Genomic DNA, 27,395 nt, shown 5'->3' on the forward strand with positions numbered 1-27,395 from the left:
TCTCCTCTCCTCTCCTCTCCTCTCCTCTCCTCTCCTCTTGTCTCTCATGTACTGGGAATACACCCTCGGCTCTTGGGTGCACTACTCAAAAACCCTTCTGCTGAGTTCCACCCTAGACCTTCTCCTTACTTTTTATTTTGAGACAGGATTTCATTAAATTACCCAGGTTGGTCTTGAAATCCCTCAGTAGTCTGGCTGACCTTGAACTTTCAATCCTTCTGCCTCAGCCTCTGCAGAAGATAGGATTACAGGGCTGTACTATCAGCTTGTTTGAGATAGAATGTTTTTTAATGCAAGCTAAGCACTACCAAAAAAAAAAAAAATAGATGCAAATTAATGCCAAGCTCTTTTTTTCCCCCTTTTTTCATGGTTTGCAAAATTTCCTGTTAAGATGAAGACTGTATTTTACAAACCAGGTTAATCCCGATGTGCTCGTGTGGAATTCATATTTTATCTATCGATTTAAAAGGCAATGACTTATGAAAAGACAAATGTCTGCTGACTTTTTATAGCATTCAATATGAGAAGGCAAGCAGTAATATATCAGCCAAGGACTTATGCCCTGCTCAAACTCTGAGCATCATTTACAGCAACAGTGGGCTCATTCATGTCAGGACTTATTGCAGATACTGGGAGGGAGGGGAAGGCAGATGGTTGCCCTTGACAGGAAGAGGACCAAGGGGCAGGTGCTTCTCCTTTGCATCTCTGTAATCTGCCGGTGATAACAGAGGGTTGTGTTCTATGAAGCAATCACTCCTTCACTTCCTTTAATCATGCCAAGTCCTTTCCTTTCATTTAGATATGACTGCTTACCATCTACGCCTGATGAGCTTGGTTTGAACACCTTTCAGCTCTCATATGGGTGAGACACATTTCTAATTAAAATAATTTACCCCCATAAAGGTAACTGAACCGACATTTTCCCTATTACAGCTCACAGGAGAACCCAGAATCACATAAAAAGGTCAACAACCTGCTAAGCAAATGAAATTTTTAGATTATCTTTGCATCGTGAAACGTTCCTTGATGGTCTCTACATGAGAATCTGTGGCTTCAAGCATGTGTATACTGTCCTATCTTTGTGTGTGTGTACATCTATATGATATTTTTCAAATCTTTTCTATTTTAATGTTTTAGTTTCTTTGCATGAAGAATCACTGTCTCTTACCAGTTGAAAATTATATGTCTATTGGACCCTCTCTAGGCCTGTTCCTCATCCAAAAGCTGAAGAATTAATACAGTTTCAGGATTATAACATTGATATCTTCATGATAGAGACACACATATCTTCATTTTCTATTTCAGACTCTTGGAATCCTAGTTCCAACCAGACATGAGAGAGATGTAGCCATCTCTTGCCATTCCTTGTCACAGCATGCTCTGAGGAGAGGAGAAGGGTCCTGGCACCCAAAGATCAATAAGCATGTCCAAGGGAGAGCTTTGCTCTTACTAAAATTTTCATCGAATGGAGTCATGATGTTTAAAGGCATGGTGTGTTCGCTGGCCAGCAGAACAGGAGATAAGTCATAATTTAAAGCATTTCTTTCTAAATAATCTCAAGGTGCAAAACTTCCCCAGTTAAAGTAAATAAAATGAGTGATTAGTAACCATCATGACAATAAAACTATACTGGATGATAAAAAACAAAACAAAGTCCTCTTATGGTGATGGCACTGATGACTTTATGCTGCCATGAAGCCAAATGAAGGAGCTTAAATAAACCTTACAGTTCTGCTCAGAAAAATGGGTGTGGGATAGAAGGGAGAGAACAATGAGTCAGTCGGCAAACTCACTCTCAACACACACAGTTCCTAGCTGAGCACTAAGTCAATGTGATCCAAATATCAGATCTGTTATCCCAATAGGAAATAAAACGACAGGGCTGAGGAGATGGCTCGGGGAGATAGAATAACTTGCAGTGCAAGCATGAAGACCTGCGTTTGGATCCCCAGTGCTCATTTGAAGCTGAGCATGTCATCAGTAATTCAAGGATTGGGAGATGGTAAAGTCAGGAAGATCATGAATGCTTGCTGCCAGTCAGCCTAGCTGCAAACACCTTAGCTCCAGTTTCAGCAGAGATCCTGTCTTGAAGAACTAAGGCAGAAAGTGATAGAGAAGGACACTCAATGTTCTCCTTTGGTGCACATGTATACGGGGCATGCACTCCTGCACACAATGCACTCACATGTAACACATAGACATGAGAAAAGACACTGACATTACCTACCATAGCTCCTTGTATCCATGTCTTGTATATTCAGGTCTAATGCCCAAAACATGAAGACATGGACTATACCATATAATTCTGACATCTAACATAGAATCAGGCCAGCAGAGGCATTTACTAAATACCTTTTTATTTAGCATTTAGTAAGCACTTAATCAACACAGATGTTTTCGAGAGCAATGTCATACACTGTTGCAATGGCATGCAAGTTGCTCATCGATGAATATATTATAAATTGGAAACATTCCAAATTAAAATTCCATGTGACTGAACATATTAACTTAGCAATGTAATGACTACAAAGTGTTAGCTGTTTCCCTTCAGGATCCTATAATAGACTGAGAACAGTCTGTAGCCCTATACCACAAGAGAGTGTGGTATAGCATGGCAGCAGTTCAGAAGAGCAAAAGTCAAAACTCAAAGATCACCTTGTCTGAATATACATTGCCCTCACAGCACTATAAAGAGAAAGACCTACGTTAACACATTGTGACATGGGGTTGTGGGACTACTCCGTTCACTATGGCAAAATCCCTGACAGAGGGAGCTTAAGGAGAGAAGGGTTTATTTTGAGTTATGGTTTTAAAAAGTGCAGTATACCATGGAAGAAAACACATGGTAGAGTCTGTGGTAGCAGCTGAGACTCCTCCCGGCTTGAGGGTCAAGAAATGGAGAGCAGTGAGTGCTACTCAGTAGGCTCGCAACTGTTTTCAATTCTCTTAGTCCACAATCTATGAGACGGTTCCCCCTACACACAGGGTGAGTCTTCCCACCAAGCCATTTATAATACAGTTATGCACACATTCATATAGCTATTTAACATGAAACACACAACTCATATTTACGTTACATACACATGTCCCCTATGATTCATTCACACAAGATGCCTGCCAGAACACTAATTTAACATTTACAAGGAAAACAGATAATCTTACATTTCCAAGAAAAATGTATGTTATATGACGAATATCCCAGAGGACACATCTCATGGTCTAGAGCAAATGGTTCTCAAATTGTGGGTCTTGACTAACAGAAAACACTTATTTTCGATGATCTTAAGAACTGGGACTGCTCAGTAGTAAAGTTACAGTTGGAAAGTAGCAATGAAAATACTTTTATGGTTGGGGGGTCACCATAATATGAGGAACTGTGTTAAAGGGTCACAATATTAGGAAGGTGGAGGACCATTAACCTAGAGTGAGGACAGCTTTTCTGAAGGTCCCTGGAAAAATGTCAGTCATCAGTTTGTGTTGAAGGCAAAGGCACAAGTGAGTATTTGCAAAGAGAAGCCAAGGGAAGTCCTCATCAGGGACCATATTACAGAGTGTCCCATAAAGTAACTACACATGATGTGAGTTCAGAGCATGCACTTGCAATAAGCTCATAACTCCAGGCTGTGCCTTTTGGGTAAGTTATATTAATTTTTGGCTGAAGCATGGAGTGTAGGAGCCATTAATGCAATTAAGGTGAGGATTCAGTAATTCAGATGAGAAAAAAAATGGTGCTCTAGATTAGGATGGCTGCAGAAAAACAATAATTATAGTCAGAGTACATGGTATACTTTGAATAAAATGTCATTGTAAGCCAGTCACTCTCTGTTATGAATACACAGGAATTTGAAAACTATGGAGCCTGGGGATATAGGTCAGTAAAGTGATTGCCATGCATGTAAGATTTTGCTTCCAGAAGCCTAAAAAGGAGAGCATGGTGGTATGCTTATATGCCAGCACTGGGAAGGTGAAGAGGAGAGGATCCTTGAGTTCACTGGCTAGCCAACCTAGCCTACTCAGTGACCTACTGGTGATATTGAGAGACCTTGTTCCCAAAGTATAACAAATCAGTGTGTACAGTGTCTGAAGAGCAACAGCACCCATGGCTGATCTGTGGCTTCCATACACACATGCATATTCACCTGCCCCCTTATATATACCCATACATACATACACATACATACATACACACACATGCGCACACACACTATATATACACTATACACACACACATATATATGCACATACACTATATATATACACATAAACACTATATATACATATAGTGTATATGTATATAGTGTATGTGTATTATATGTGTATATATATGTATGTATGTGTGTGTGTGTGTGTGCGCGTGTGCCCGTGCACGCACGCACATGTGTCTAGTGGCTATTCCTGGTTGTCAAGTTGACTATATCTGGAATGAACTATAATCCAGAATTGCAGTGATCCTAATCTGGAGGCTGGGAGACAGAAATTTCTGACCTGGATCTTAGTATAGAAATATTGAGGCATAGTGGCTATGAATTCCAGAAAATTAAGACAAGGAAGAGCTCTGAGTTCAAGATCGTCTGGGATTAAAGGTATGGTGGTACACACCTTTAATCTGGGCTACACCTTCTGCTGGAGACCTACATAAGGACATTGGAAAAAGGAAGACTTTCTCCTTTGCCTGCTTGCTGTGTGGGACTGAGCAACTGCTAGATTCTTGGACTTCCACTCACAGCTGCTACTGACCATTATTGGGAATTGGACTGCAGACTGTAAGTCATCAATTCCTTTACTATATAGAGACTACCCAGAAGTTCTGTGACTCTAGAGAACCCTGACTAATACAGAATGTGTGTGTGTGTATATGTGTGTGTACGCACGTGTGTGAGAGGGAGGGAGGGAAAGAGGAAGGGAGGGAGGGAGGGAGGGAGAGAGAGAGAGAGAGAGAGAGAGAGAGAGAGAGAGAGAGAGAGAGAGAGGAGAGAAGGTGAGCAGAGAGAGCAAGTAGAGAATTAAGAGAATTAGAGCGAGTAGAGAGAGAAAGTTAATATAAGAAAACAATGTATTTGGTTAGGGAAGCATCAAAGTTTGTGGGCAGCACAAGTTTATGTGTGCTGAGATGTTGGATGAACTATTCTGTAGGTGCACTCAAGCCCTGCCAGCCAGAGGAGTCACTAGAAAACTACTAAGCCCCCAGCTACTAACTGAGGCTATTCCATGCTCACACTTTTAGGTAAATTCTGTATAACTCTAGATACAGGAGAACTTGACATCCTAACTGAGCTATTTCCCTATAGGAAGCAAACAAAGGCAGTGGTAAGATAGCATTTAAAAGGCAAGAGTGCACTTTCTTGGGTCAAATGCTTGACTCAGAAATGTTCCCCACTGAGGCTCAGAGAATACTGTGGAAGAGCAGGTGGCAAGAATGGATGAGCCGGAAGTTGGGGATGGATGTTCTGACAACACGACAGATGCATTTATCAACTCGCAGCAGTGCTGGTTACCTATATGAGACCTAAACAGGATCAGACTAGTTAAAAATTACAACATGGAATGGGAGGAGCTACGGGGGCCTCCCCTTTAGTTGAGGAGCTACTGGTAGTTGATGGTAGCTGGTTAGGGAGAGTCACTTCTCTTTAGGAGCATGCCCACTGGCAGGTTGCCTACACACCAAAGGATGACACCACACCTATGAGAAGCACTAATTAGGTCAGGAGCTTAAAATTTTTTAAAAATTAAAAAACTAATCATAAAAGAAATACTGTTTCTTTCTTATGAGATGGTGTTATAGGTAGAAATAAGTACCTCAGCAGGCTAGTTGGCTGCTTCTTCTCTGAGCTTACAGGGTAAAACGTCTTCTCTAAATTGAATTTCTCAAGTATGTACAGTACAGTCACAAGTGACAATTTCACAAGTTAGCAAGTTGGCACACTTTCTGTCTGGCTGGATCCCAAGTTTATAGTATACAAAATCTGGTTTTTACTTTGTATACAATTTAGCATCACTGTGCTCGCTCACAGGAAATTAAAAGCTATAGCTATTTAATATGTGGCTGCCAAGTATCTCGGTTTTAAAACAAATCTTATAAATGTTGGATATTCCCATGTACTTTGTGTGTGCGGTAAGTGTGGTATGTATGTGTTTACTCACATGTGTGTGAGAACGGATATGTCTGTGGGTGCATGTGCACATGTATGTATGAAGGTCAGAAGCCAAAGTCAGATGTGTTCCACAATTACTCTCACTGTGAGCACTGAGGCCGCTCTCTTACTTAAAGCCAAAACTTGTTGACTCTGTCTTTAGAGTGCTGAGATGGCAGAGAAGCTGTCAGGCACATCTAGCACTTAGGTGGACTCTGGGGAGCTTAACTTTGGTCCTCATACATGTGTGGCAAATGCCTTATCCACTAGGCCATCTCCTTAGTTCCCATGGTCCTTTTTATACTGTGGGCACAAACTTATGACAAAGAAGAAGAAGAAGCCTGAGCCATTTGTTGAACTTGTATTATTTTGCTGTCCTCAAAGTAGCTCTTCTCTTACTTTCAGTTTAGAATAACAAAGCTGGCAGTCACCCTCAGGGCACACCTAGGTTCTTCCCACTGACAACATTGTGACTTGATGCCTCTATTCCATCATTTCTAAGGTAAGAATATTACCTACTTTTAAGATGGTTTTGGCATTAAATGACCATTCACTGATGATAATAACAGTGTTGGTTATCTATAAACTACTTAGAACATAGCAATCTTAGTAACTTGTATTTAGTCAGTGGCTTGGATGACTATGTCAGTACCAAAAGCTGTCAAACAAGAAGGTGAGGATTTGGGCTAGAGTGTTTTTTGCATCTGTTAAATAATAAATATTTATCAATAGGAACCTTGTATGTACTTTACACACACACACACACACACACACACACACACACACACACACACACATGCACCGGTAGACTGGTGGGAAGGGCTTCTTTAAAAATGAAAGGAACTGTACCTAAATGCTAAATCTTCTACTTAATAGCGTTGTAATCTTAAGTGTGTGTGGTTTTTTTTTTTTGTTTGTTTTGTTTTGTTTTGTTTGTTTGTTTGTTTGTTTTTAAATAGGGTTTCTCTGTGTAGCCCTGGCTGTCCTGGAACTCAGAAATCTGCCTGCCTCTGCCTCCCAAGTGCTGGGATTAAAGGCAAGTGCCACCACCCACTGGCTTAAATGGGTTTTATCATCTGATTTTTTCCATTTAAGGATAATAACAATATCTACCTCATGAGGACATTCTAACATTTAAAAGGAAATCACTTTTTAAAATGTGACTATTACCAAAAGGTGGCCTAGTTGGCCATCACTGGAAAGAGAGGCCCATTGGACTTGCAAACTTTATATGCCCCAGTACAGGGGAACGCCAGGGCCAAAAAGTGGGAGTGGGTGGGTAGCAGAGTGTGGGGGGGAGTGTATTGGGGACTTTTTGGATAGCATTGGAAATGTAAATGAGGAAAATACCTAATTAAAAAATATAAAAATGCAATGACTATTAACAACTTCATACATCTATACAGTGTACTCTGAACATGTTTATCTCCTGCTACTCTTCTAATCTGCTCTTTACTCCTGCAGTCTCCTTTCTTCTTTTCAACTAATCCCTCTCCTACTTTCAAGCTTCATTTTTCAGTGCAGGTAGCCACAGATGCTGTGTGTTCATGCTTATGTAAGCAATGACATATTCAGAACACAGTATTTCACAGAAGTTTTAAAAATTAAGTTCCAAGTTTTTATTTTTTCTCTTCATTTACATTATTAATATCTACAGCGAGGAAACAAAGTTATGTTTGCACAAGTCAGAATCAGCCTTGTTACTATGTGGACATCTCGGACTGTCCTGAATCTGCCTTGTTACTACGTGGACATCTCAGACTGTCCTGAGAAGGACCATGGACGAGACTACTTCATTCACTTTTCCTCATTAAGTTTACTCTCTGCAATACAGACAAGTCTGAGGGAGGACACACTGGCCAACAGCATCCTGGAGCTCTCCCAAGGCAACATTGGACGGCTCGGCTCCATTCTTATACTCGAGCATATAAACCATCCTTTGGCTGGGTATCAAGTAACTTCCTCTTTCTCAGAATGGAGAAAATGACAAAACACAACTCTGGAGCATCTCCAGGTCTGAGCATCTTGAGCATCTGGAGTTCTGTTTACAGAACCAGCTTTGGATCCTTCTCAGTCTCCCCATGCGGCCTATGGAGAACTCATTAGGGGTGTCAGATGCCTGAGACATAACAAATGCTTAACGGCAACTGTGGAGAGATTTATTATTAGGTAAAGGAGTCAGGGGTACAACCTCTGAAAACTTGATGTTAAAAGCACTTGGACTTTGTAACTTCTTAGCAACATACTACAATATGTGCCATTTAGATATACATACATCCATTGATGTACATATCATGTTCAATACATATATTTATTGATGTGTGTGTGTGTGTGTGTAGTAAAGTAGTACATATAAAAATCACTTAAGAATAGCAAATATATATATATATATGTATATATATACATACACACATATATATGTGTGTGTGTGTGTGTGTGCACCTGCATATACACACACAAGTGCATGTTTCCCCATGGCACAGACTGGCTCTAAGTATCTCCTGGAATGATGTGAAAGTAATGGCATGTTTGTAGTCTCAAATTCTTCATGATTAAGATGATTATGATTAAGGACTGACTGTAGCTGAAAAGGTCTAAAACACAAACAAATCAGCACCTACCCCAAGCAAGTGTTAGAAATGAGAGAATTGAAAGTATCTTGATGTCTCCCCTTCACAGACCTCTCTATAAAATTCTTGAATGCCAATGCGAACTAATTTGTAAGAAGAGAATATCTTTTAAGAATAAGAAAGTCCACACTGATGCTTCTGGACTATGGCATATGGTGTAGGATGACAAAGGAAAAGCAGAGACATCTTACTCTTACTACATTGCTGTCTCCTTTTAAAGGAGAATGAGTCTAGGTGAAGTAGAGAATGGCTAAGGTAGAGTCTAAATCCCAGACCTGTGAATGCAGGCATCACATCTTACAAGGGGTGCTCCCAGCAAATTGCAGCATCCTGGGTGCTGGAACTAGAGATGTGTGCTACCATGCCAGGCCTCTGACTAACTTTTAGATTAAGTACATTATACTTTACATATTATGCAAATCTCACTGTCAAAGGAGTCATATAAGAGGATACACACATACACACATATGTGCATATATGCATATGTATATGTTTAGAAGGGATAATGTACACACATATATGTATGTGTATATGTATGCATATATACATATGTATATAGGCACACACACTTATATATACACACACACACACAGACATACACACACACACACACACACACACACACACACACACACACACCACTCCTTAAATGCAGCAATAGGAGATACAGGCTATCATCCTGTGTCATCTTGTGTGCTGACCAACTCAGTTGCCATCTTGACCAAGATCCAGAGCTTTGAGTCAGTTTACCATAACATCTATTCCATTTAAAAGCTGCTGAATTGAGAGGAGGAGCCAGGTCTGCAGAACCAGATATCATTACTGAATAGAGTTGGTTTGTGGCCTATAGGCCACCCCTCAGCATATAGCTACTGTAGCTGCATCCCTTGCTGTTTGCCCAGCTGGGAGACAGAGAATATAGGTCAGTATTGCTGCCTGCAGCCTATAAGCACAAAGGTCAAATCTACTGAGCCATAGGATGGCTGACATAAGGGTAGACAGGAGTTGCTACCTGGAACTCAAATGGAACCTGCCCCCAAAATGCCCCATGTAGCCATAAAATCACCCTGATTCTGAGCAACAGTAGGATATCTGAGATTAGTCTCAGGGATGGTCCACATATGCTTGGCCTAGGAAGTGGCACTGTTGGGAAATGTGGCCTTGTTGGAGTAGGTGTGGCCTTGTGAGTGTGGGTTTTCCTACCCTTGTCCTAGCTGCTTGGAAGTCAGTATTCTGCTAGCAGCCTTCAGATGAAGATGTAGAACCCTCAGCTCCTCTTGCACCATGCCTGCATGGATGCCACTATGTTCATACCATGATCATAATGGACTGAACTTCTGAATCTGTAAGCCAGCCCCAGTTAAATGCTGTCCTTTAAAAGTTGCCTTGTTCATGGTGTCCGTTCACAGCAGTAAAACCCTGACTAAGACAGTCCAATATTTATGATGTGTCAGAAACCAGAAACCTTGAACCAGACCAATGACTTCTTGCAATGAACATTTGCATATAAAGCTGTTTGGACACATACAACAAAAGTACTGTGTGACACACTGCAGTTTCCAGTGCCAATATGATGAAGGACTGTGAGATGAAGAGGGCAGAAAGATGATGGAATTGACCAGTGACTGAGTGGTGAAGAGAGGCAGAAGTAGAGATGTGATAGGCATGAGCGGAGGCTGTGGTACAGGGCTCCAACAGACTGGGGAGCGTGTTGTTGCTGGTTAGGGCCAACAGGGTACTGTGCTGCAGGCTGCAGCTTGTTCTTCAACTCAGCCACTGAACATGCTGTTCGTCCACATGATCAGCCTGTTTCTGAGCAATGACAGGATGTCAAAGATGAAGAACTGGACCTTCCCAAAAGACCTCTATAGTCTATCCTGACCCTGGAAGCCAGTTTGTTGTCAGTGGTCTGCTGTCCCAAACCATGTTGAAGCTGGAGAGGTTCATGTGGATGTCCTTGATTCTCCAGCAGCTGGAAGCTATGTTGATGTCCCTGGCCCAAGTTAACACTGAAGGCCATATAAACATCCTTGGTCTGGGCCACTCCGTGAGGCCATCTTGATGTCCATAGGCCATGCAGTGCTGAAGGTCATGTCTGGGTCCATGGCTCTACTGCAGCTGGAATCTGTGTTGATGTCCCTAGCTCATGATACCACTGAAGGCTATGCAGATGTCCATGGTGTAGGCTGCCCCTGAGGTCATGTTAGTGTCAGTGGGGAGTGCTGCCATGGGGGGACATGTTGATATGAGTGGTCTGTACTGTAACCTGGGCCACGTTGATGTCCTTGGCTTGTGCTGTCATGAAGGCTGTGATGGTGTCTATGGCCTGTGCAGAGGCAGAGTTGATGTTCATGTTTGTGCTGCCATCAGGACCACATGGAGGTCCATGGCATAGGCTGCTGCCAGAAACCATGTTTGAGTTCATGGTATGTACTACTGCTGGCTGTAAAGAAGCAAGCAAGCTACTTTTGCCATGTTATTGATGATTGCAGTCTCACAGAGAGGGACATTGAAGGCATCTGTGACAACCCCTCCCTAAAGTAAGAGTCTAGACATAAAGCCACTGAAGAGAGTTCTGAAAAATGGTGAAGAGGATGCTGAAGTGTAGCTCTCCACAGCTGATGACTTCTGTCAGGGGTGCAGGTGGGGGAAGGACTCGGTTTTGTTTAAGGGGCTGTCCACAGGAAGTTTGTCCATGCTCCAGTGAGTATACAGGCCAACACAAATTGGATTTCTTTTCCTTCCTTCCTTCCTTCCTTCCTTCCTTCCTTCCTTCCTTCCTTCCTTCCTTCCTTCCTTCCTTCCTTTCTTCCTTTCTTTTCTTCTTCTTCCTCCTCCTCCTCCTTTAGTGGGGTCCCAAGGGCTTGGGGGAGGACTGGGAAGTGAGGGTGTTTGGGGTTCATGGTGTGAATTTCTCAAATAATCAATAACAATGTTATGAAAATGCAGTAGATATTTCTGCTGAGTGTAAAAAGAGACATACACAATGAAAATGATTTAAATCACACAACCATGTCTTAGAAAATCAATCATAAAGCCTACAACACATCAACTCACAAATTTATCTAATATAATTGCATATACATGTAGAGGTACAAATCACTGCATTGAGCCAAAGTCCTAACAGGCTTTCTGCAGAGACAATCTTCTGTATGATATGATTCCACAGCTCTCATGAGCCTATTTTATTTTTAAAAAATCTTGTTACCTTGGTTCATAGACATTTGAAGTGAAGCCATTAGTACTCTGCCTTTAGGCCTTCAGCTTTGGCTATTGTAAAACACATGCCTTTGGAAGAAATGTCCTAATATTCCTTCTTAGATACGATTGTCTTTATATTGACAAATCTCACTTCTTTCGTGAATAATAATTTGCTAGAAGTGTAACAATTCTCATGAGGGCTCAGAGGTCTGGGGGGAGCACTTCATGACACACTATTGACACAAGGCAAATATGACTTTCATTCAGATAACTGATAGTTTGTGACTACCTGAAATGTCAATTTATGCAAAAATCTGAAAAGAGGGAAGACTTTCAAAAACATCTAAGAGTATAGCAGAATGTTCTTAAGAGTCATTTATATTGCCATATTTCTTTAGCAGAACAGTAGAATTGTGTTTCCTCTAGATCCTGATATATATAATCTCAGGGTATGGCCACCTGAGCAGTGTTTGGTATGGGTTTCATTGCATTAAGTAGACCTTGAGTCCAATCAGATATTGGTTGGTTCTCTCACAAGCTTTGTGCAACTATCACACTAGTGTATCCTAGATCAGTGACTTGATCAATCACCATTAGAAAAGCAGTAGATCAGAATCAATACAGAGACCCATAGCCAGACAATGTGTAGTGTGTGAGAGACCTTGGAACACTCAGTCCTAAATGGGATGTCTCTATCAAATCCTTCTCCTCAGGGTTGAGAACCTTGTTGAAGAGGAGTCTGCAAGAATGTAAGAGCCAGAGGGATGGCAGAAACCAGGAAATAAGGCTTCTAAATATATCAGGATCATTGTATATGGTCTCACAGAGACTGTGGCAGCATAAACAGTGCTTGCAGGGGTCCCAATACTGAGAGAAGTGTAGGTAAGACCATATCCTTAGTCCACAAGCTATCTTCAGTTGTTAGTTACTTATACATGGAAAATTAGTTTCCTCCAGTGGAGTCTCACTAGGCATCCAAACCACTCCTAAGGACAGGCCCATACCCAGCAAAATGAACTCAATGGCATCTTTGGAGATTAATTTGTCTCATAATGTTTAGTCAGGGTATCTATCTATCCATCTTTCTAGTCACATTTATTTTATTTATTTTTAATTTTTATTTATTTTTTACCTTAGAGATCCTTTGAATATCTATTATGGCTTCCATTTATATATTTTTATGGGATTCCTATGTGTGAAAACATGTTTGCCTCTGCATCTATATGCATTTCTTGTGCATTCTGTTTTGTCATATTTCAGTTTTTGTTTTCTCATATTTTATTTTGTTATTATTTTTTAGATTCCTGTTTATTTTCTCACCCGAGTTAGAAAGGGGGTTGATTCAAATGGGAGAGGAAGTAGGGAGGATCTTGGAGGAGTTAGAGGTAGAGAAACCATAATCAGAATATGTTGTATGAAAAAGTCTGTTTGTAATAAAAGGAAAAGTATAGAACCATATATTCAAATCAGATTCATTCATACCACAATTTATGAGTACCAGAGCAAGATCATTAAATAGATGGTTTTCTGAAGCATCTACCATGCAGAAGCCCCACTGTGTCCTGTTAACAGTGGTAAGAATGTATACCAATGAATCTTTAAGGACATGGTGGGGCAGAAGCTGATGGCCAAGGGGTGACTGTCCCATGTATGAAAACATACTGTTCCAATCTATTGCCCTCATAAGTCTATCCTATCTCTGTCCTCGATATGGCACAGCTCTTACCCTATTTAGTTAAAATACATTTGAACAAATAAAGCATTTATCATTCAAAATATTTAAAGGGCACACGTGACACTAGATGGGACAAGCGCAGGAAGTGAGGGACAGGGAGAGGATCAGAAGAACAGCCTTTGAATTCTCCTCCCTATGTGCAATCATAACTGAAAAAAAAAACCTCTCTATTTCCCTGTCAGCTTAAAGACTTTAAATGATTTGGAAAGTTGTAAACTGCTTGTGACAATTTATTTTTTCCTTTGAAACCATTTTTGTATAAAGAAATAAGTAGCCTAGCCTTCAATCTACCTTTGCTTGTCCCTGTATGATAGTGAGGGTTACTTTTGAGATAAAATGGTATCGAGGCCATCCTTGCAGCTTGTGAGGAACAGAAAACGAGAAGGTAACAGACTGGACCCAACCTCTGCAATGTACAAATAGGAACTTTGTAAGTTCGGATAAAAGATTCAGAGAGGAGACATCCCAGAAAGATAAAGCTGGGGAAGGGGGAGGTTTATAAGAAAGTTATAGGTTCAGAAATAATAACCATTTAAAAAGGAAAAGATTGTTATAGGTATAAAATTCTCAAAAAGGTTCTCAGTAAAAGTGATGAAGCTGTTTAAAGAGAATAGCACAGGAAAAGAATAAAGAGATTTTCCCTGGGACCTGGAGATAGCCACTAAAGGAGTATTGCATAGCATCCCCATAAGTAGGAGAAGAATGTGCACAAAAGTTGTGGCTTGTGATTACTATGTATGTCATTATCATAGAAGACTATCATAAAATAGGCACTATTTTAATATAGCCTATTATATGAAATGAGATTCAATATCATTCAATAACTATAAGGTAGAAAAAAAATCACTCTGGGACTTTAGCAAGCGATTTGGGTAAAGGACTCCTCAGGACTTGCCAGACCAATGTCAGAGGTTCCAGAATGTATGAGTGTTAAATCTTTAGCAATAACTTTTTGTAGAGAAACTTTTCTTGCAAAATAATATTTCTTAGCATTACTATTTTTATTGCTATCATAAAGGAACCTGTGAATCAACTAGACAGCTAATTGTTCTTACAATTCTGGAAAGAGAGAAGGTGTTATAGGCAGGGAAGAATCAGTGACATTCCTGATTTCCTTATTAAAAAAAATTTGGTAGCAAATGGGATTAAGGAAAAGAAAAGTAATGTCTCTTGTGGTGGTTTGAATATGCTTGGCTTAGGGACTGCCACTATTAGGAGGTGTGGCCTTGTTGGAGTATGTGTGTTCTTGTTAGGGGAAGTGTGTCACTGTGGACATGGGCTTGGAGACCTCTCAGCCTAGCTGCCTGGAAGCCTGTCTTCTCCTAGTGTTCTTCAGATGAAGATGTAGTACTCTCAGCTCCTCTTGCACCATGCCTGCCTATATGCTGCCATGTTCCCTTGATGAGAATGGACTGTAACTCTGAACCTGTAAGCCAGCCCCAATTAAATGTTGTCCTTATAAGAGTTGCTTTGGTAATGGTATCTGCTCATGGCAGAAAAACCCTAACTTAGACATCACCAAAGGGAAGGTGGACTGGAAGACTCTATTCAGGCCGTCTGTGCCATGGGTGTCCACAATAAAGTGAAGGACAGGAATGCCCAGGCACACCTGGGAGCTTGGGAAATTTCTCTGAGATGACATGTGCTCCATCAAGTAAATTGCAGGACTGATATAGTTAGATTTAAAAAAAAAAGCTATATATACAGACAGTAGAATTTTAGTCATCTGCAAGAAAGAAAAAATTATGTCATTTCCAGGAACTGTAGATGATCAAATTGAGTAAAATAAGCCAGACTCAGAAAGACAAATGTCATATTTTCTTTCATAGGTGAAAATGTGAAAGTTAGAATACATATTTACATGTGTATATATGACATGGGAAATACAAAAATATATGGCATGAAAGACCTAACCAGTAGAGGATACTAGAAGGTGGATATGGTCAAAATACATGGCATGCTTCTAGGAAAATGCCATAATGAAACCCATTATTTTATATATTTAATACATGTTAGTTGTTTTTAAGAAGCAAAAGCAAAAAAAGTAACACAAAAAAGTAAAGACTAAATCCTAAGAGATAAATAAATAAGTACAGAGAGGTGAAGGCCATAGGGAAAGAAGTTTGTTTTGCTTTGCTTTGTGGATTTTTTAATAATGCAATCATAGTTTTCTCTGAAATAAAAATAACCACAGTGGGCATATGTGCATCATAGTCATATATGACCACAGCTACCAAAACCCCGTACTGACTGTCACTATTTACTGAATTATTTTGATGAAGGGAAAATTATTCTGTCAAAAAGACCTTAAAACAACAGCCATCCTCAGGGCTGAGGATGTGTTATTGTAAGAACCTAATGAAAGCAGAAGCTCTGACTAGAGGAAAATAAATTAAAATTGCGTTGGAACCAAATACACAAATTTGCTCCTTCCTGATGGCTCTTAGGTGTTGATAGATACTGGTTGGAAAACATGGATTTTATTTTAATGCCAATTTATACTGAATTGGGAAACCACCTTCAACATGACCTTCATCAACACCGCACTTCAGACAAAAACTGACATCCAGCCGAAGAATCATGATTCAAGCTGTTCTGTTTCAGGCAGAAAATAGTATCTGCCATCCCCCTATAAGAGCCTGAAGAAAGGACTGAGCTGTGAAATCTTTCACGTTGCAATCCCTTCTCTCTTTTCTCACAGAGGCTTGGGGGTTTTCCATTCATTCCTCTGTAAGCACCACGGGAATCAAAGACATGTTGGATGGTGAGGAATGTATTCTCTTGGTACCAACATCTGGATTGCCTCTCACATGTGTGAGTTCTGGCTTACAGCTTGCATGTAGTATTGATGGTTAAAAAAAATGTAGCTTTAGGTCATATCTGAGTTAAACAGGGAGTGCTGTAACTTTACAATTGGATGCTGGCTTAGGCTATTTAAATGTATGTAAATTACTTAACACAGCATCTGGGACATGACAATTTCATAACTCAATGGTAGAAGCTCAAGATGCTAGTTCCATACCGATGCATTGACCAGTATAGAGAGGACCAACCAAAGCGAAAAGAGAATCAGTTATCACCGTCTACCTACTTTTACAGATGAGTGCAAAGGTCACTCATTTCTGATGGGCTGACATTAGTGCCACTGGCAACAGAAAGCAACAAAGGACAGGTAACAGAATCTGTAGATGAAGGAGAGAAGATCAGAGTAGACTTTAACAGGCACCCTTTTGAAAGGGGTCTAAAGAAGACACTGGAGCTAGAAGCAGCTGAGGGCAACTCTATCTTGACGTAGCCATCAGCATCCAAAGATAGGTAGGTGGCTCCTAAGGGAAGATGTATGTGTTGAGCAGTGCTCCACCCCATGGCTCCAGAGTACGCTAAAACATCTTCATGGGGATCTTCATCCATATTAGCTTGTGGACAGTCAATGGGCCTTTTTCGTTTTAGTACATGTATGTCTGTGTGTTAATGAATGCATATGTGCCTGGGCACATGCGTGTGTGTGTGTGTTTATGCAACTATAAATCACATGTGGAGGACATGGTTGATACTAAACATATTGAGACAGTGTGTCTCAATGAGCCTTCAGCTGGATGGTTCCCCTTAAGCAGCTGGACAATTAATCCCCAGGATCCATCTCTTTCTGTCCCCCAGTGCTAAACCTGCAAACACACCCTGTTTTTTACATGAATTCTCAGGATGTGAACCGAGGTTTTCTTTTCTTTTCTTTTCTTTTCTTTTCTTTTCTTTTCTTTTCTTTTCTTTTCTTTTCTTTTCTTTTCTTTTCTTTTCTTTTCTTTTTTCTTTTCTTTTCTCTTTCCTTTTCTTCTTTTCTTTTCTCTTTTCTTTTCTCTTTCCTTTTCTTCTTTTCTTTTCTTTTTTCTTTTCTTTTCTCTTTTCTTTTCTTTTCTTTTCTTTTCTTTTCTTTTCTTTTCTTTTCTTTTCTTTTCTTTTCTTATACTGAGCTATCCCCTCAGTTCAGTGAAGCTTTGAAATCTGGAGACCCCTGTCTTTATTTCTGTGTTTGAAGCTCTGTTATTGAACCTTAATCGTATATCAACTCTCTGGAACTCTACTTCAGGTACTTTGCTGGCATGACAGGTATGCTTTGCCTGTTATTACTTATTTGTAAGGTCCTCACAGCTCAGGAGAAGGTCTGGTTCATGGATGGGGTTTGGTCCTTGATGGAGAGGCCCATCTTAGGCCCTTGTTGTATTTTTACCTGGTATCCCCTTACTATCCTTAAGATTGGCTTTCTGGGTAGTTTAGTTTACCAGGAGAAGGTTCTCTCACACCCAGACTACTTAGTCTCTTCACATTCTCTTTTCTGGTACTTATCCAGGAGGGATCTTAAGTTTGTAACCAGTGTGACAGGACAAAGCAGAACCAAGGATTCTTCATCTTGGATTCTTGCAGAGGCTATTTTAGGGTTAACTAGAATTTGATGTCCTTGGTGGAGAATCCCATGGAAATTTATCCAATGCTATTCTAGGAACCCAGGGTCAGGATGTCTTAGCTAACTTATCTTAGTCTGATTACACAGAACCCTCTACAGCTAACTGCTTTTCTTAGCTTCTCTTGAACTGCTTGCCTCTGAGAACATCCCCACTTATCAAAGCCATTGAATGAAATGCCAGGATGTGTTTTTTTTTCTCAAAAACTCCATGTTCTGGACAGGCAGGGCCATACCTACATTCCTGAATACCTGAGTACAGTTCTCCCCTGCCCCCAGAATAAAGACTTTCAATGGTCTATAAACTGTCTGAGTGACCATCTCTGGTGTGCAGCACATGACAACAATCTGACTCGACTGAAAACAATGTCAAGAGATGTTTGTGTCCTTCTCTCTGGCCATCAATGTACCTCAAGAAATGGGAAATTTCCCAGGAATCTCACACTGAAAGAAAGAAAAGGCCGAAGCCAGGTGCCAAATAGAGAGGGAATTTGTCTCCTAGGAGAGGTTTCTTTCAGTTCTGGCAAATTGCCAGACCACCTTGCATGAGAAACTGGAGCCAAGGAAAGGATGGGGTAGTGATGGGCAAGAGCACATTGTTACCAGAATGCTTGTTATGCATGCCTCTGGTCCTCTAATCTGAACTTCACATCCAGATATGGAAGACAAACCAAGGTGTGGTAGGTCACAGAATTTCCCTCCCTCTCTTCCCATTGTGATCCTATTGAATAAACCTCCCTGACCATGGATTTTATTATGCTGATAATTTAAGTGTATGCTGCAGACTTTCAGTTAAGCTCCTCTGTTTAAACCTGCTTCTTCTCTTTCACGTAAGCCCTAGACTAACCTCCATTCCCAGCTAATACGGATGGTGTCATCTCAGCTCACTTCATATTCTTTTCTGTTACCTGTTTTTTCAGGTCAGAGAATAGAATGGACACATCTCTACTGGACCTCAACGCTGGAGGTTCAGACCTAATAAACATGTCCGATCCACTCAAGTGACCTTTAAGTCACTCCTTGATCAGCAGTTTATTTAATGTTAAACCTGCCTTACCTGCTCAGGCAAACTCTGTAAGTTCAGGGAACACCCTGTACCACTTGATCAGTTTTATTTGAAAAGCACCTCCAACTTTGAAACATCACTCATATGCTCAGCTGTAGGCAAACACAACTGAGCCACAAGCACCAGAATAGGTTGGGGTTCGGGTCATGAAACACTGTGCCATTGTTAGTCACAAACACAAAACATAAAAGAAAGAGATTTTTCCAAGTCTGTTTTCAAGTCCCCTGTCTCCTCCAGGGAGAGCAGGAGCGCTTGAAATTGTCAGTCTGGAACTGTCATGTTGGCCTTGATGTATTGTTTTGTCTGAGTGTGTATGTGTGCATGTATGTGTTCTCTTCTGTAGGTAGGTGTATATGTATGTATAGAGGCCAGAGATCAACTATCAGTGTTACTCTTCAAGTTCAACATTTTAAGTTTTACTTTTCTGAGACAAGGTCTCTCACTGACTGGCTGGGACTATAAGACCTGCATTTTGCTTTTCTAAAAAAAAAAAAAAAAGAAAAGAAAAGAAAAAGAAAGGAAAAGAAAAGAAAAAGAAAAAGAAAAAGAAAAAGAAAAAGAAAAAGAAAAAGAAAACCCACAACAACAACAAAAAGCACCTCCCAAAACCTTGATTTTTTAAAATAGTGTTTCTGGGAACCAAAGTCAGATTCTGTACTGTAAACTGTGTGTGTGTGTGTGTGTGTGTGTGTGTGTGTGTGTGTGTGTGTGTATGCTGGTGCATGCAAAGGCCAGAATAAGTTATCAGATCCCCAGTGGACTGGGATGGTTGTGAGCTGCCTGACTTGGGTATTAGAAACTGAACTCAGACCCTCCGCAAGTACAGCAAGTGGTCTGAACCCTGAGCCATTCATTAGTCTGCAAAATAAATCTTAAAAAATAACTTTCAGAAGCACAGTACTTACTTTCCCCCATTCACAATAACAACAACAGGAACCAATTTCCTTAGCTGCCACTGGAGTTGTCGGTCTATGAATTAGTGGGGGGATAATTTGTAAAACAAATTTGAAAATATTCATCAAACTATCTAAGTTGTCAATGATTTTAAGGATGTAGTCTGTCATCATATCTCCAAAACCTTATTTAGGATTTTTGTAGTGCATGCTGGGTACTGAAGTTAGAACCTTACACCTGCTAGGCAAGTGTGTCCCACATAGGTATGTTCCTAGCCGGGTATGTACTTTTAAATTCATATTTTAGAAGACTTAGAAAAGCAAGATATTTACTATCATGTAGTTAATTGGTAGTAGGACTATTAGTTTACATATGCATAAATATGCATATCCTACATACACTTCAATATTGGATATAATTATATATATTAATCCAATGTTTTCTACTTTTTTGAATCACTATTTTCCAATGCTAACTTTCCTTTCCTATTGACAGGCAAGAAAGAGGGGAAAATCCTGACTGCCTTTAGATTAGATGTTCACATCCAGACAGTTTAGGTTAGAAACAGCTTGGCACTTCTCAGTCAGTATCATTTACTTTATTAAGCACTAATTAGGCAGGACACTCAGTGCTCAGTGTTTTCTGGCAAGGAGAGATCTTGCCTCAATCTATCCTTGGGGATTAATTATCAGGGTTGCATCCAGAGAAGTACAAGATTTAGAAAAACTGCCTTGAAAAATGATTCTTGTGGAATGAGTGACAGAAAGAATCCAAGCAACGAGAATGGAGGAGAAGAAAGAGAAAGAGAAAGAGTGGTGTGGTCTAGCATTTCTACCTATCTACCTTGTCTATGGGATGGGATAAATGGTTAAGAAAAGGCAATAGCATCTACAAAAAGCCAAATATCTGCCCTACTTTTCAATCTATGCTGCTGGAAACTGGCTTTCTACACCAGGCCGGGTATGGGGCTACCGATATGAAGAAGAATGTGGCTGTGTAGTGTACCAGGATCAGAGACACTTAGATCATGTGTTCTGTTTCCTTTGGTTCCTGGGAGGTGGAGACAGGTTTATAGCTGACTAAAGGGATGCCCAGAGGCTAACCAGAGGAGATACTTTAAGATGGAGGGAAACAGAGAGCAGAGGGAGGGAGTGGGTGCAAAGATAGAGCCCTGATGGGAATATGAACACAGCTGCAGGAGACCCACCAAGCACCTAGCAGCAGGTGCAAAGACAGGTGGAAACCCAGCAGTCTTCACTACCATAAATTCAGGTTTATCCTTAAATGCCACCAATGGAAGTGAGTGTGTGTGTGTGTCTGTTGGAGCCCAAATGACATAATGACAAGGCCATCTTGTCCAAATGCATCCACTGAAGACTCTATGAGCTGAGTCTTCATATGAAACTACATAGTCACCTCAAAACACATAAGCAATCTGTGGAAGTAAATGGAAGATACCTTGAGACCAACCATTTCCTGGAGAGTAAAAGCTACGTATAAGGACCTAGAAAATGATGATTCAGGATCCAGTCTGTAACAGTTCTTATCCTAGAAAAGCAGACTGAAGTTAAATATAAATAACATATATGTTATTTATATGTCTGTGGTATTGGGCTAAGACCAAATTTATTTGTTACTTTCAAAGATAATATATTAATTGTGTTATATAACATTTAATCAAAGCACCTTTAAAACAAGTTTACTAATTTATATTCTTATTCTCATTCTCTCTCTCTCTCTCTCTCTCTCTCTCTCTCTCTCTCTCTCTCTCTCTCTCTCTCTGCCCTATGTTTGTAGGTACCAGAAGACATCATATTCCCTGGATCTGGAGTTCAGGCCAGTAATGAGCTGCCATGTTGGTGCTAGAAACTGAACCCAGGTACTCTGAAAAAGCAGAAAGTGATATTAACCATTGACTCATAACTCTATCTCCTCAGGATGCCTTTTAAAATGAGAAATCAAGTATAGAGAGGTTCCTAATGAGCTTTAATTAGGCAATATAAAGGTTAAACAAGCCAGATACTTTATTTTTAGGGAAAATCATACACTTTAGCAAAGGGTTAATTTCATATTCCTGAAATAGTGACACCTCTAATGGTGTAATCATTTAAATACAATGATGGTTTCTTAGGAATATTATAAGGTCCCAATCCAGTTGATTTAACTCTATGTGGACTTTGTAAATTCCATAGAGGTTCAATGAGTTTATTGTTGAGTTTACCATTTAACCGGTTGACTTCAGACTGAGTTTATCATTGAATTTGTTAGCTTCTCATTGGCACTAGGCATATCATGTGTAGCAATAGCCAATGAAGGGAACCTATTTGTAACTAGAAAAATTCTAGTTTCTTTGCTATTGGACACCAAGTCCTAGAAAACTGTGAATAAGAAAGTGCTGGAAGAAGCCGGGCGTGGTGATGCACGCCTTTAATCCCAGCACTGGGGAGGCAGAGGCAGGCGGATTTCTGAGTTCGAGGCCAGCCTGGTCTACAGAGTGAGTTCCAGGACAGCCAGAGCTACACAGAGAAACCCTGTCTTGAAAAACGAAAAACAAAACAAAACAAAAGAAAGGAAGGAAGGAAGGAAGAAGGAAAGAAAGAAAGTAAGTGCTGGAAGAATTAAATTCCATGTTAACTTGCAAACTTTTTTTTTTTCGTGAAAATAAGGTCCAAGAATCCTCTTCAAACCTCTTCATGCTTCTATTAGTAGGTGGCTGCTTCTTGTCTCATAGGGTATTAGCACACCACTGTGTGGGACAGGGATTTAGGATAGTAGATAAACAAATTACTAAGTAAATAAACTGAACACAAGTGCTTATTGAAATCAAAATGTACATGTACCTAAGAGCTTGAATAAAAGGGTACTGATATGGGGTATTTAAGTTAGAGTAGTAACTCCATACAAAGCTTGTAAAGTATTTTAATAACTATAGCTTCTCTTTCCATTAGCATGTACAATTGCTGCCACTGGAGGGTCTGAGATGCCCATGAGAGTTCAAATACTCTGATAAACTGCTAGTGCAGCTCATTCCAGTATGAGTGGAGTCTTGCTGGACATTGGCAACACACCTAAACCCATCAAAATGGTAACAAATGCAATGAAATAATGCCCACATCCCCAGCTTCCCCATCCATTTCTCTATCTTGATCTACTTATTAAAGATGTTTCTGAATCAAGGTTAAAGATGCTTGGGAAGGAAACAGTGTTTTGACTAATGGTGGTTTAGCATGCATCTATCATTTAGTTATTTGGAAGTGTTCAAAGCAAAACCAGATCAAGGAGCGTTGATAATTTTAATGATAGTTAATAATTTTACCATGTTAGCAAGCTACTATAATGCACAGAAGGAAAAAAAAGGAGTTGCTCTACCAACTATGGACTTGAAAATGCCCAGAAGTAAAGATTCGACTCTACTTCCATCATATGTCACAGGAACTTTTAAGTAAAATCTTAACTCTTAAATGATATATTTTCATCAAATTGGCTTTTACTGAAATGCTTTTACTTTAAAAAATAAAATGCCCACCACCTTTAATTAGAACAGAATAACAAAGTTTCATATGACCTTAGAAACTTACATCAAATGAAGGATTTGTCTGAAAAGTAACCTGGGCTGTATAAAACTAAAACAAAAACAAATTCACTCTGTCTGGCTCTACTATAGCTCAGCTGGCTTTGATTAGTTTTATGTACCCTTAGTTAACACCCACATTCCAATATGGTCTATAAAATGCATTAGATCTGAAATTGTTTGAGAACAAGCTGCTACAGGTTACAGCACAGCCTGAGAGGATCAGAAAGGACAAATCCCTTGGCACCTGAAATGCAGCCTTGTTTGGATATGTGGTACTGCAGAGGGAGGGGCTTACGTTAGATTAGGGTACTCAGATCTGAGGATCCTCCTGCATACGGAGGTGCGCTTGTACGGCTGTTTCACATGTGTAAGATCTGTGACCCCCACAGAGGAGAGAGGATGTGACTGTGGAGGGAAAGATTGAAAGGATTCCTCATTTGCACTTGGCAAGGATTATGTCATTCATACTGAATGCCACAGGCACCATTTAAAATCTCTACAAATTCAGGAAATGCGGTAGCCCCAGGAACTGGAAGAAACAAGCCAGTGCTTCTTCCCTCTAGCCTCCAGTGTAGCCCCATGATAGGATGATTGTGAATTTCTGCCCTCCAGAACCATCACTTGTAAATGCGAATTTTGTGAAACTTTCATATAGTCACAATAGAAAACAAATATATGACATTTTATTTTTTCCTTGAAATTTAAATTATAATGATTAAAGAGACTCTTATGTGAATGGAAGCACACTCTCTAAATAAAAATTTTCATAAACTCTGTGTGTGTGTGTGGTGTAGCTATGTCTCTTTAATAACCCTGGAGCCAGCTAAAGCTACAACTTCAGTGAAAAGTCCATTTTGCTCTCTAGAAAAATATGTAGTTGTTAGGACATGCAGTGCAGCTAATAAACCTGAGACTGGAAAACAGTATTAAATATGTAGGTGGTATATTGAATAGAATAACAAATTACATGCAAATAATCCCACAACTCAGTTTGTTCTGCCCACATACACCTTGGTGGGGGTAGAGGGTGATTACTCACCAGGAGCCATACATTTTGGGCTACTTTTTAAAAATTAAAAAAAGAAGACATGAAGCTGGAGTAAGTGCTGATGTCAGAGTGGATCTAGGAGGCATTAGGGAGGGGATTAACTGATGCAACTCATCAACGTGTACTATAGGATATTCTCAAAGAATTAATACAAATTAATACTAATATTATAATTGAATATAAATCTTTCTTTGACCACATTTACATCTTCTAGCATCATACAATTTGGATATCTCCACTCACACGTTAGTTACATTAAATATTCTCTCTCTGCCTGCCTGTCTGTCTGTCTGTCTGTCTCTATGTATATATATATATATATATATATATATATATATATATATATATTTGTATGCTGTATAATATTGTCCATTACACATCTTGCATATTTTGGAGATTCCCAACAACTAGCTCACAGAAGTGGACTCGATCCTTATTTAGGAAAAAAAAATCATATCCAGTATTATAAATGTGGTAAAAATCCTACTTTACTGAGTTTCAGTGGTCAGAGTACTCTCTGCAGGCAAGCTCTCCTCTTGCAGGGAAGGTGCACAGGTATCTGGCGTTCAGATCTGCCTCCTGGCAGAAGATGAAGGCCGGAAACAGGGTCTGCCCCAGAAGCTGTATCGCTTCCGCCTGTCCCAGAAGCTGTGTAGCTTCTGTAGTCCACATTGAGGATGTGGAAAAAGAGGAACACTCCTCCATTGTTGGTGGAATTGGAAGCTTGTACAACCACTCTGGAAATCAGTCTGGCCGTTCCTCAGAAAATTGGACATAGTACTACCAGAGGATCCCGCAATACCTCTCCTGGGCATATATTCAGATGTTCCAACTGGTAAGAAGGACACATGCTCCACTATGTTCATAGCAGCCTTATTTATAATAGCCAGAAACTGGAAAGAACCCAGATGCCCCTCACCAGAGGAATGGATACAGAAAATGTGGTACATTTACACAATGGAGTACTACTCAGCTATTAAAAAGAATGAATTTATGAAATTCCTAGGCAAATGGATGGACCTGGAGGGTGTCATCCTGAGTGAGGTAACCCAATCACAAAAGCACTCACATGATATGTACTCACTGATAAGTGGATATTAGCCCAGAAACTTAGAATACCCAAGATATATGATACGGTTTGCAAAACACAGGAAACTCAAGAAGAATGAAGACCAAAGTATGGACACGTTGCCCCTTCTTATGCCGGGGCCTAGCAAACACAGAAGTGGATGCTCACAGTCAGCTATTAGATGGATCACAGGGCTCCCAATGGAGAAGCTAGAGAAAGTANCCAAGGAGTTAAAGGGATCTGCAACCCTATAGGGGAACAACATGATGAACTAACCAGTACCCCAGAGCTCTTGTCTCTAGCTGCATATGTATTGAAAGATGGCCTAGTCGGTCATCACTGGAAAGAGAGGCCCATTGGACTTGCGAACTTTGTATGCCCCAATACAGGGGAATGCCAGGGTCAAAAGAATGGGAATGGGTGGGTAGGGAAGTGGGGGGCGTATGGGGGACCTTTGGGATAGCATTGGAAATGTAATTGAGGAAAATACGTAATAAAAAATATTAAAAATTAAAAAAAAAACCATGGAAGAAGTTACAGAGACAAAGTTTGGAGCTGAGATGAAAGGATGGAGAGACTGCCATACCTGGGGATCCATCCCATAATCAGCCTCCAAACACTGACACCATTGAATTCACCAGCAAGATTTTGCTGATAGGATCCTGATATAGCTGTCTCTTGTGAGGCTATGCCAGTGACTGGCAAACATAGAAGTGGATGCTCACAGTCAGCTATTGGATGGATCACAGGGCCCCCAATGGAGGAGCTAGAGAAAGCACCCAAGGAGCTAAAGTGGTCTGCAACCCTTTGGCAGAACAACATTATGAACTCACCGGTACCCCCCGGAGCTAGTGTCTCCAGCTGCATGTGTATCAGAAGATGGCCTAGTCAGCCATCACTGGAAAGAGAGGCCCCATGGACTGGCAAACTTTATAAGCCTCAGTACAGGGGAACACCAGGGCCAAGAAGTGGGAGTGGGTGGGCAGGGGAGTGGGGGGGTGAGGGTATGGGGGACTTTTGGGATAACATCTGAAATGTAAATGAAGAAAATACCTAATTTTAAAAAAATCCTACTTTACATTAGACTTCTGGCTTATTTTTCAATGTTTAACTAAAATGGTCATTATTTTACAAAATTAATTTTAAACTCTGATTTCAATTTGCTTTATCTGCTCTTCATAATGAGGGCAGAGATTCACTTCCTGGCACGCTTACTCAATTTGTAATTCTTCAGTCCAAGTGAGTAAAGTGAGAAATATTAAAGATTGCTAAGAATTTATCTCATAGCTCAACACACACACACACTTATTCTCCCTCTCCCTCTCTCCCTCTCCCTCTCCCTCTCCCTCTCCCTCTCCCTCTCCCTCTCTCTCTCTCTCTCTAATCTTTGCAGAGCTGGCTTCCAGGAAGCTTACCATGGTTTGGATCTATTTCCCGTCTTTATTACCATGCTCACGCTAAAGAGGAATGCTTTAGCTCAAACAGCTGCTGGATGTCCCAGAATAGTAAATTACTCCAACATTCTTCTTCTTCTTCTTCTTCTTCTTCTTCTTCTTCTTCTTCTTCTTCTTCTTCTTCTTCTTCTTCTTCT

This window comes from Mus caroli, chromosome 13 (genome assembly GCF_900094665.2).
Source record: "Mus caroli chromosome 13, CAROLI_EIJ_v1.1, whole genome shotgun sequence".
In the NCBI taxonomy this organism is placed as follows: domain Eukaryota; kingdom Metazoa; phylum Chordata; class Mammalia; order Rodentia; family Muridae; genus Mus; species Mus caroli.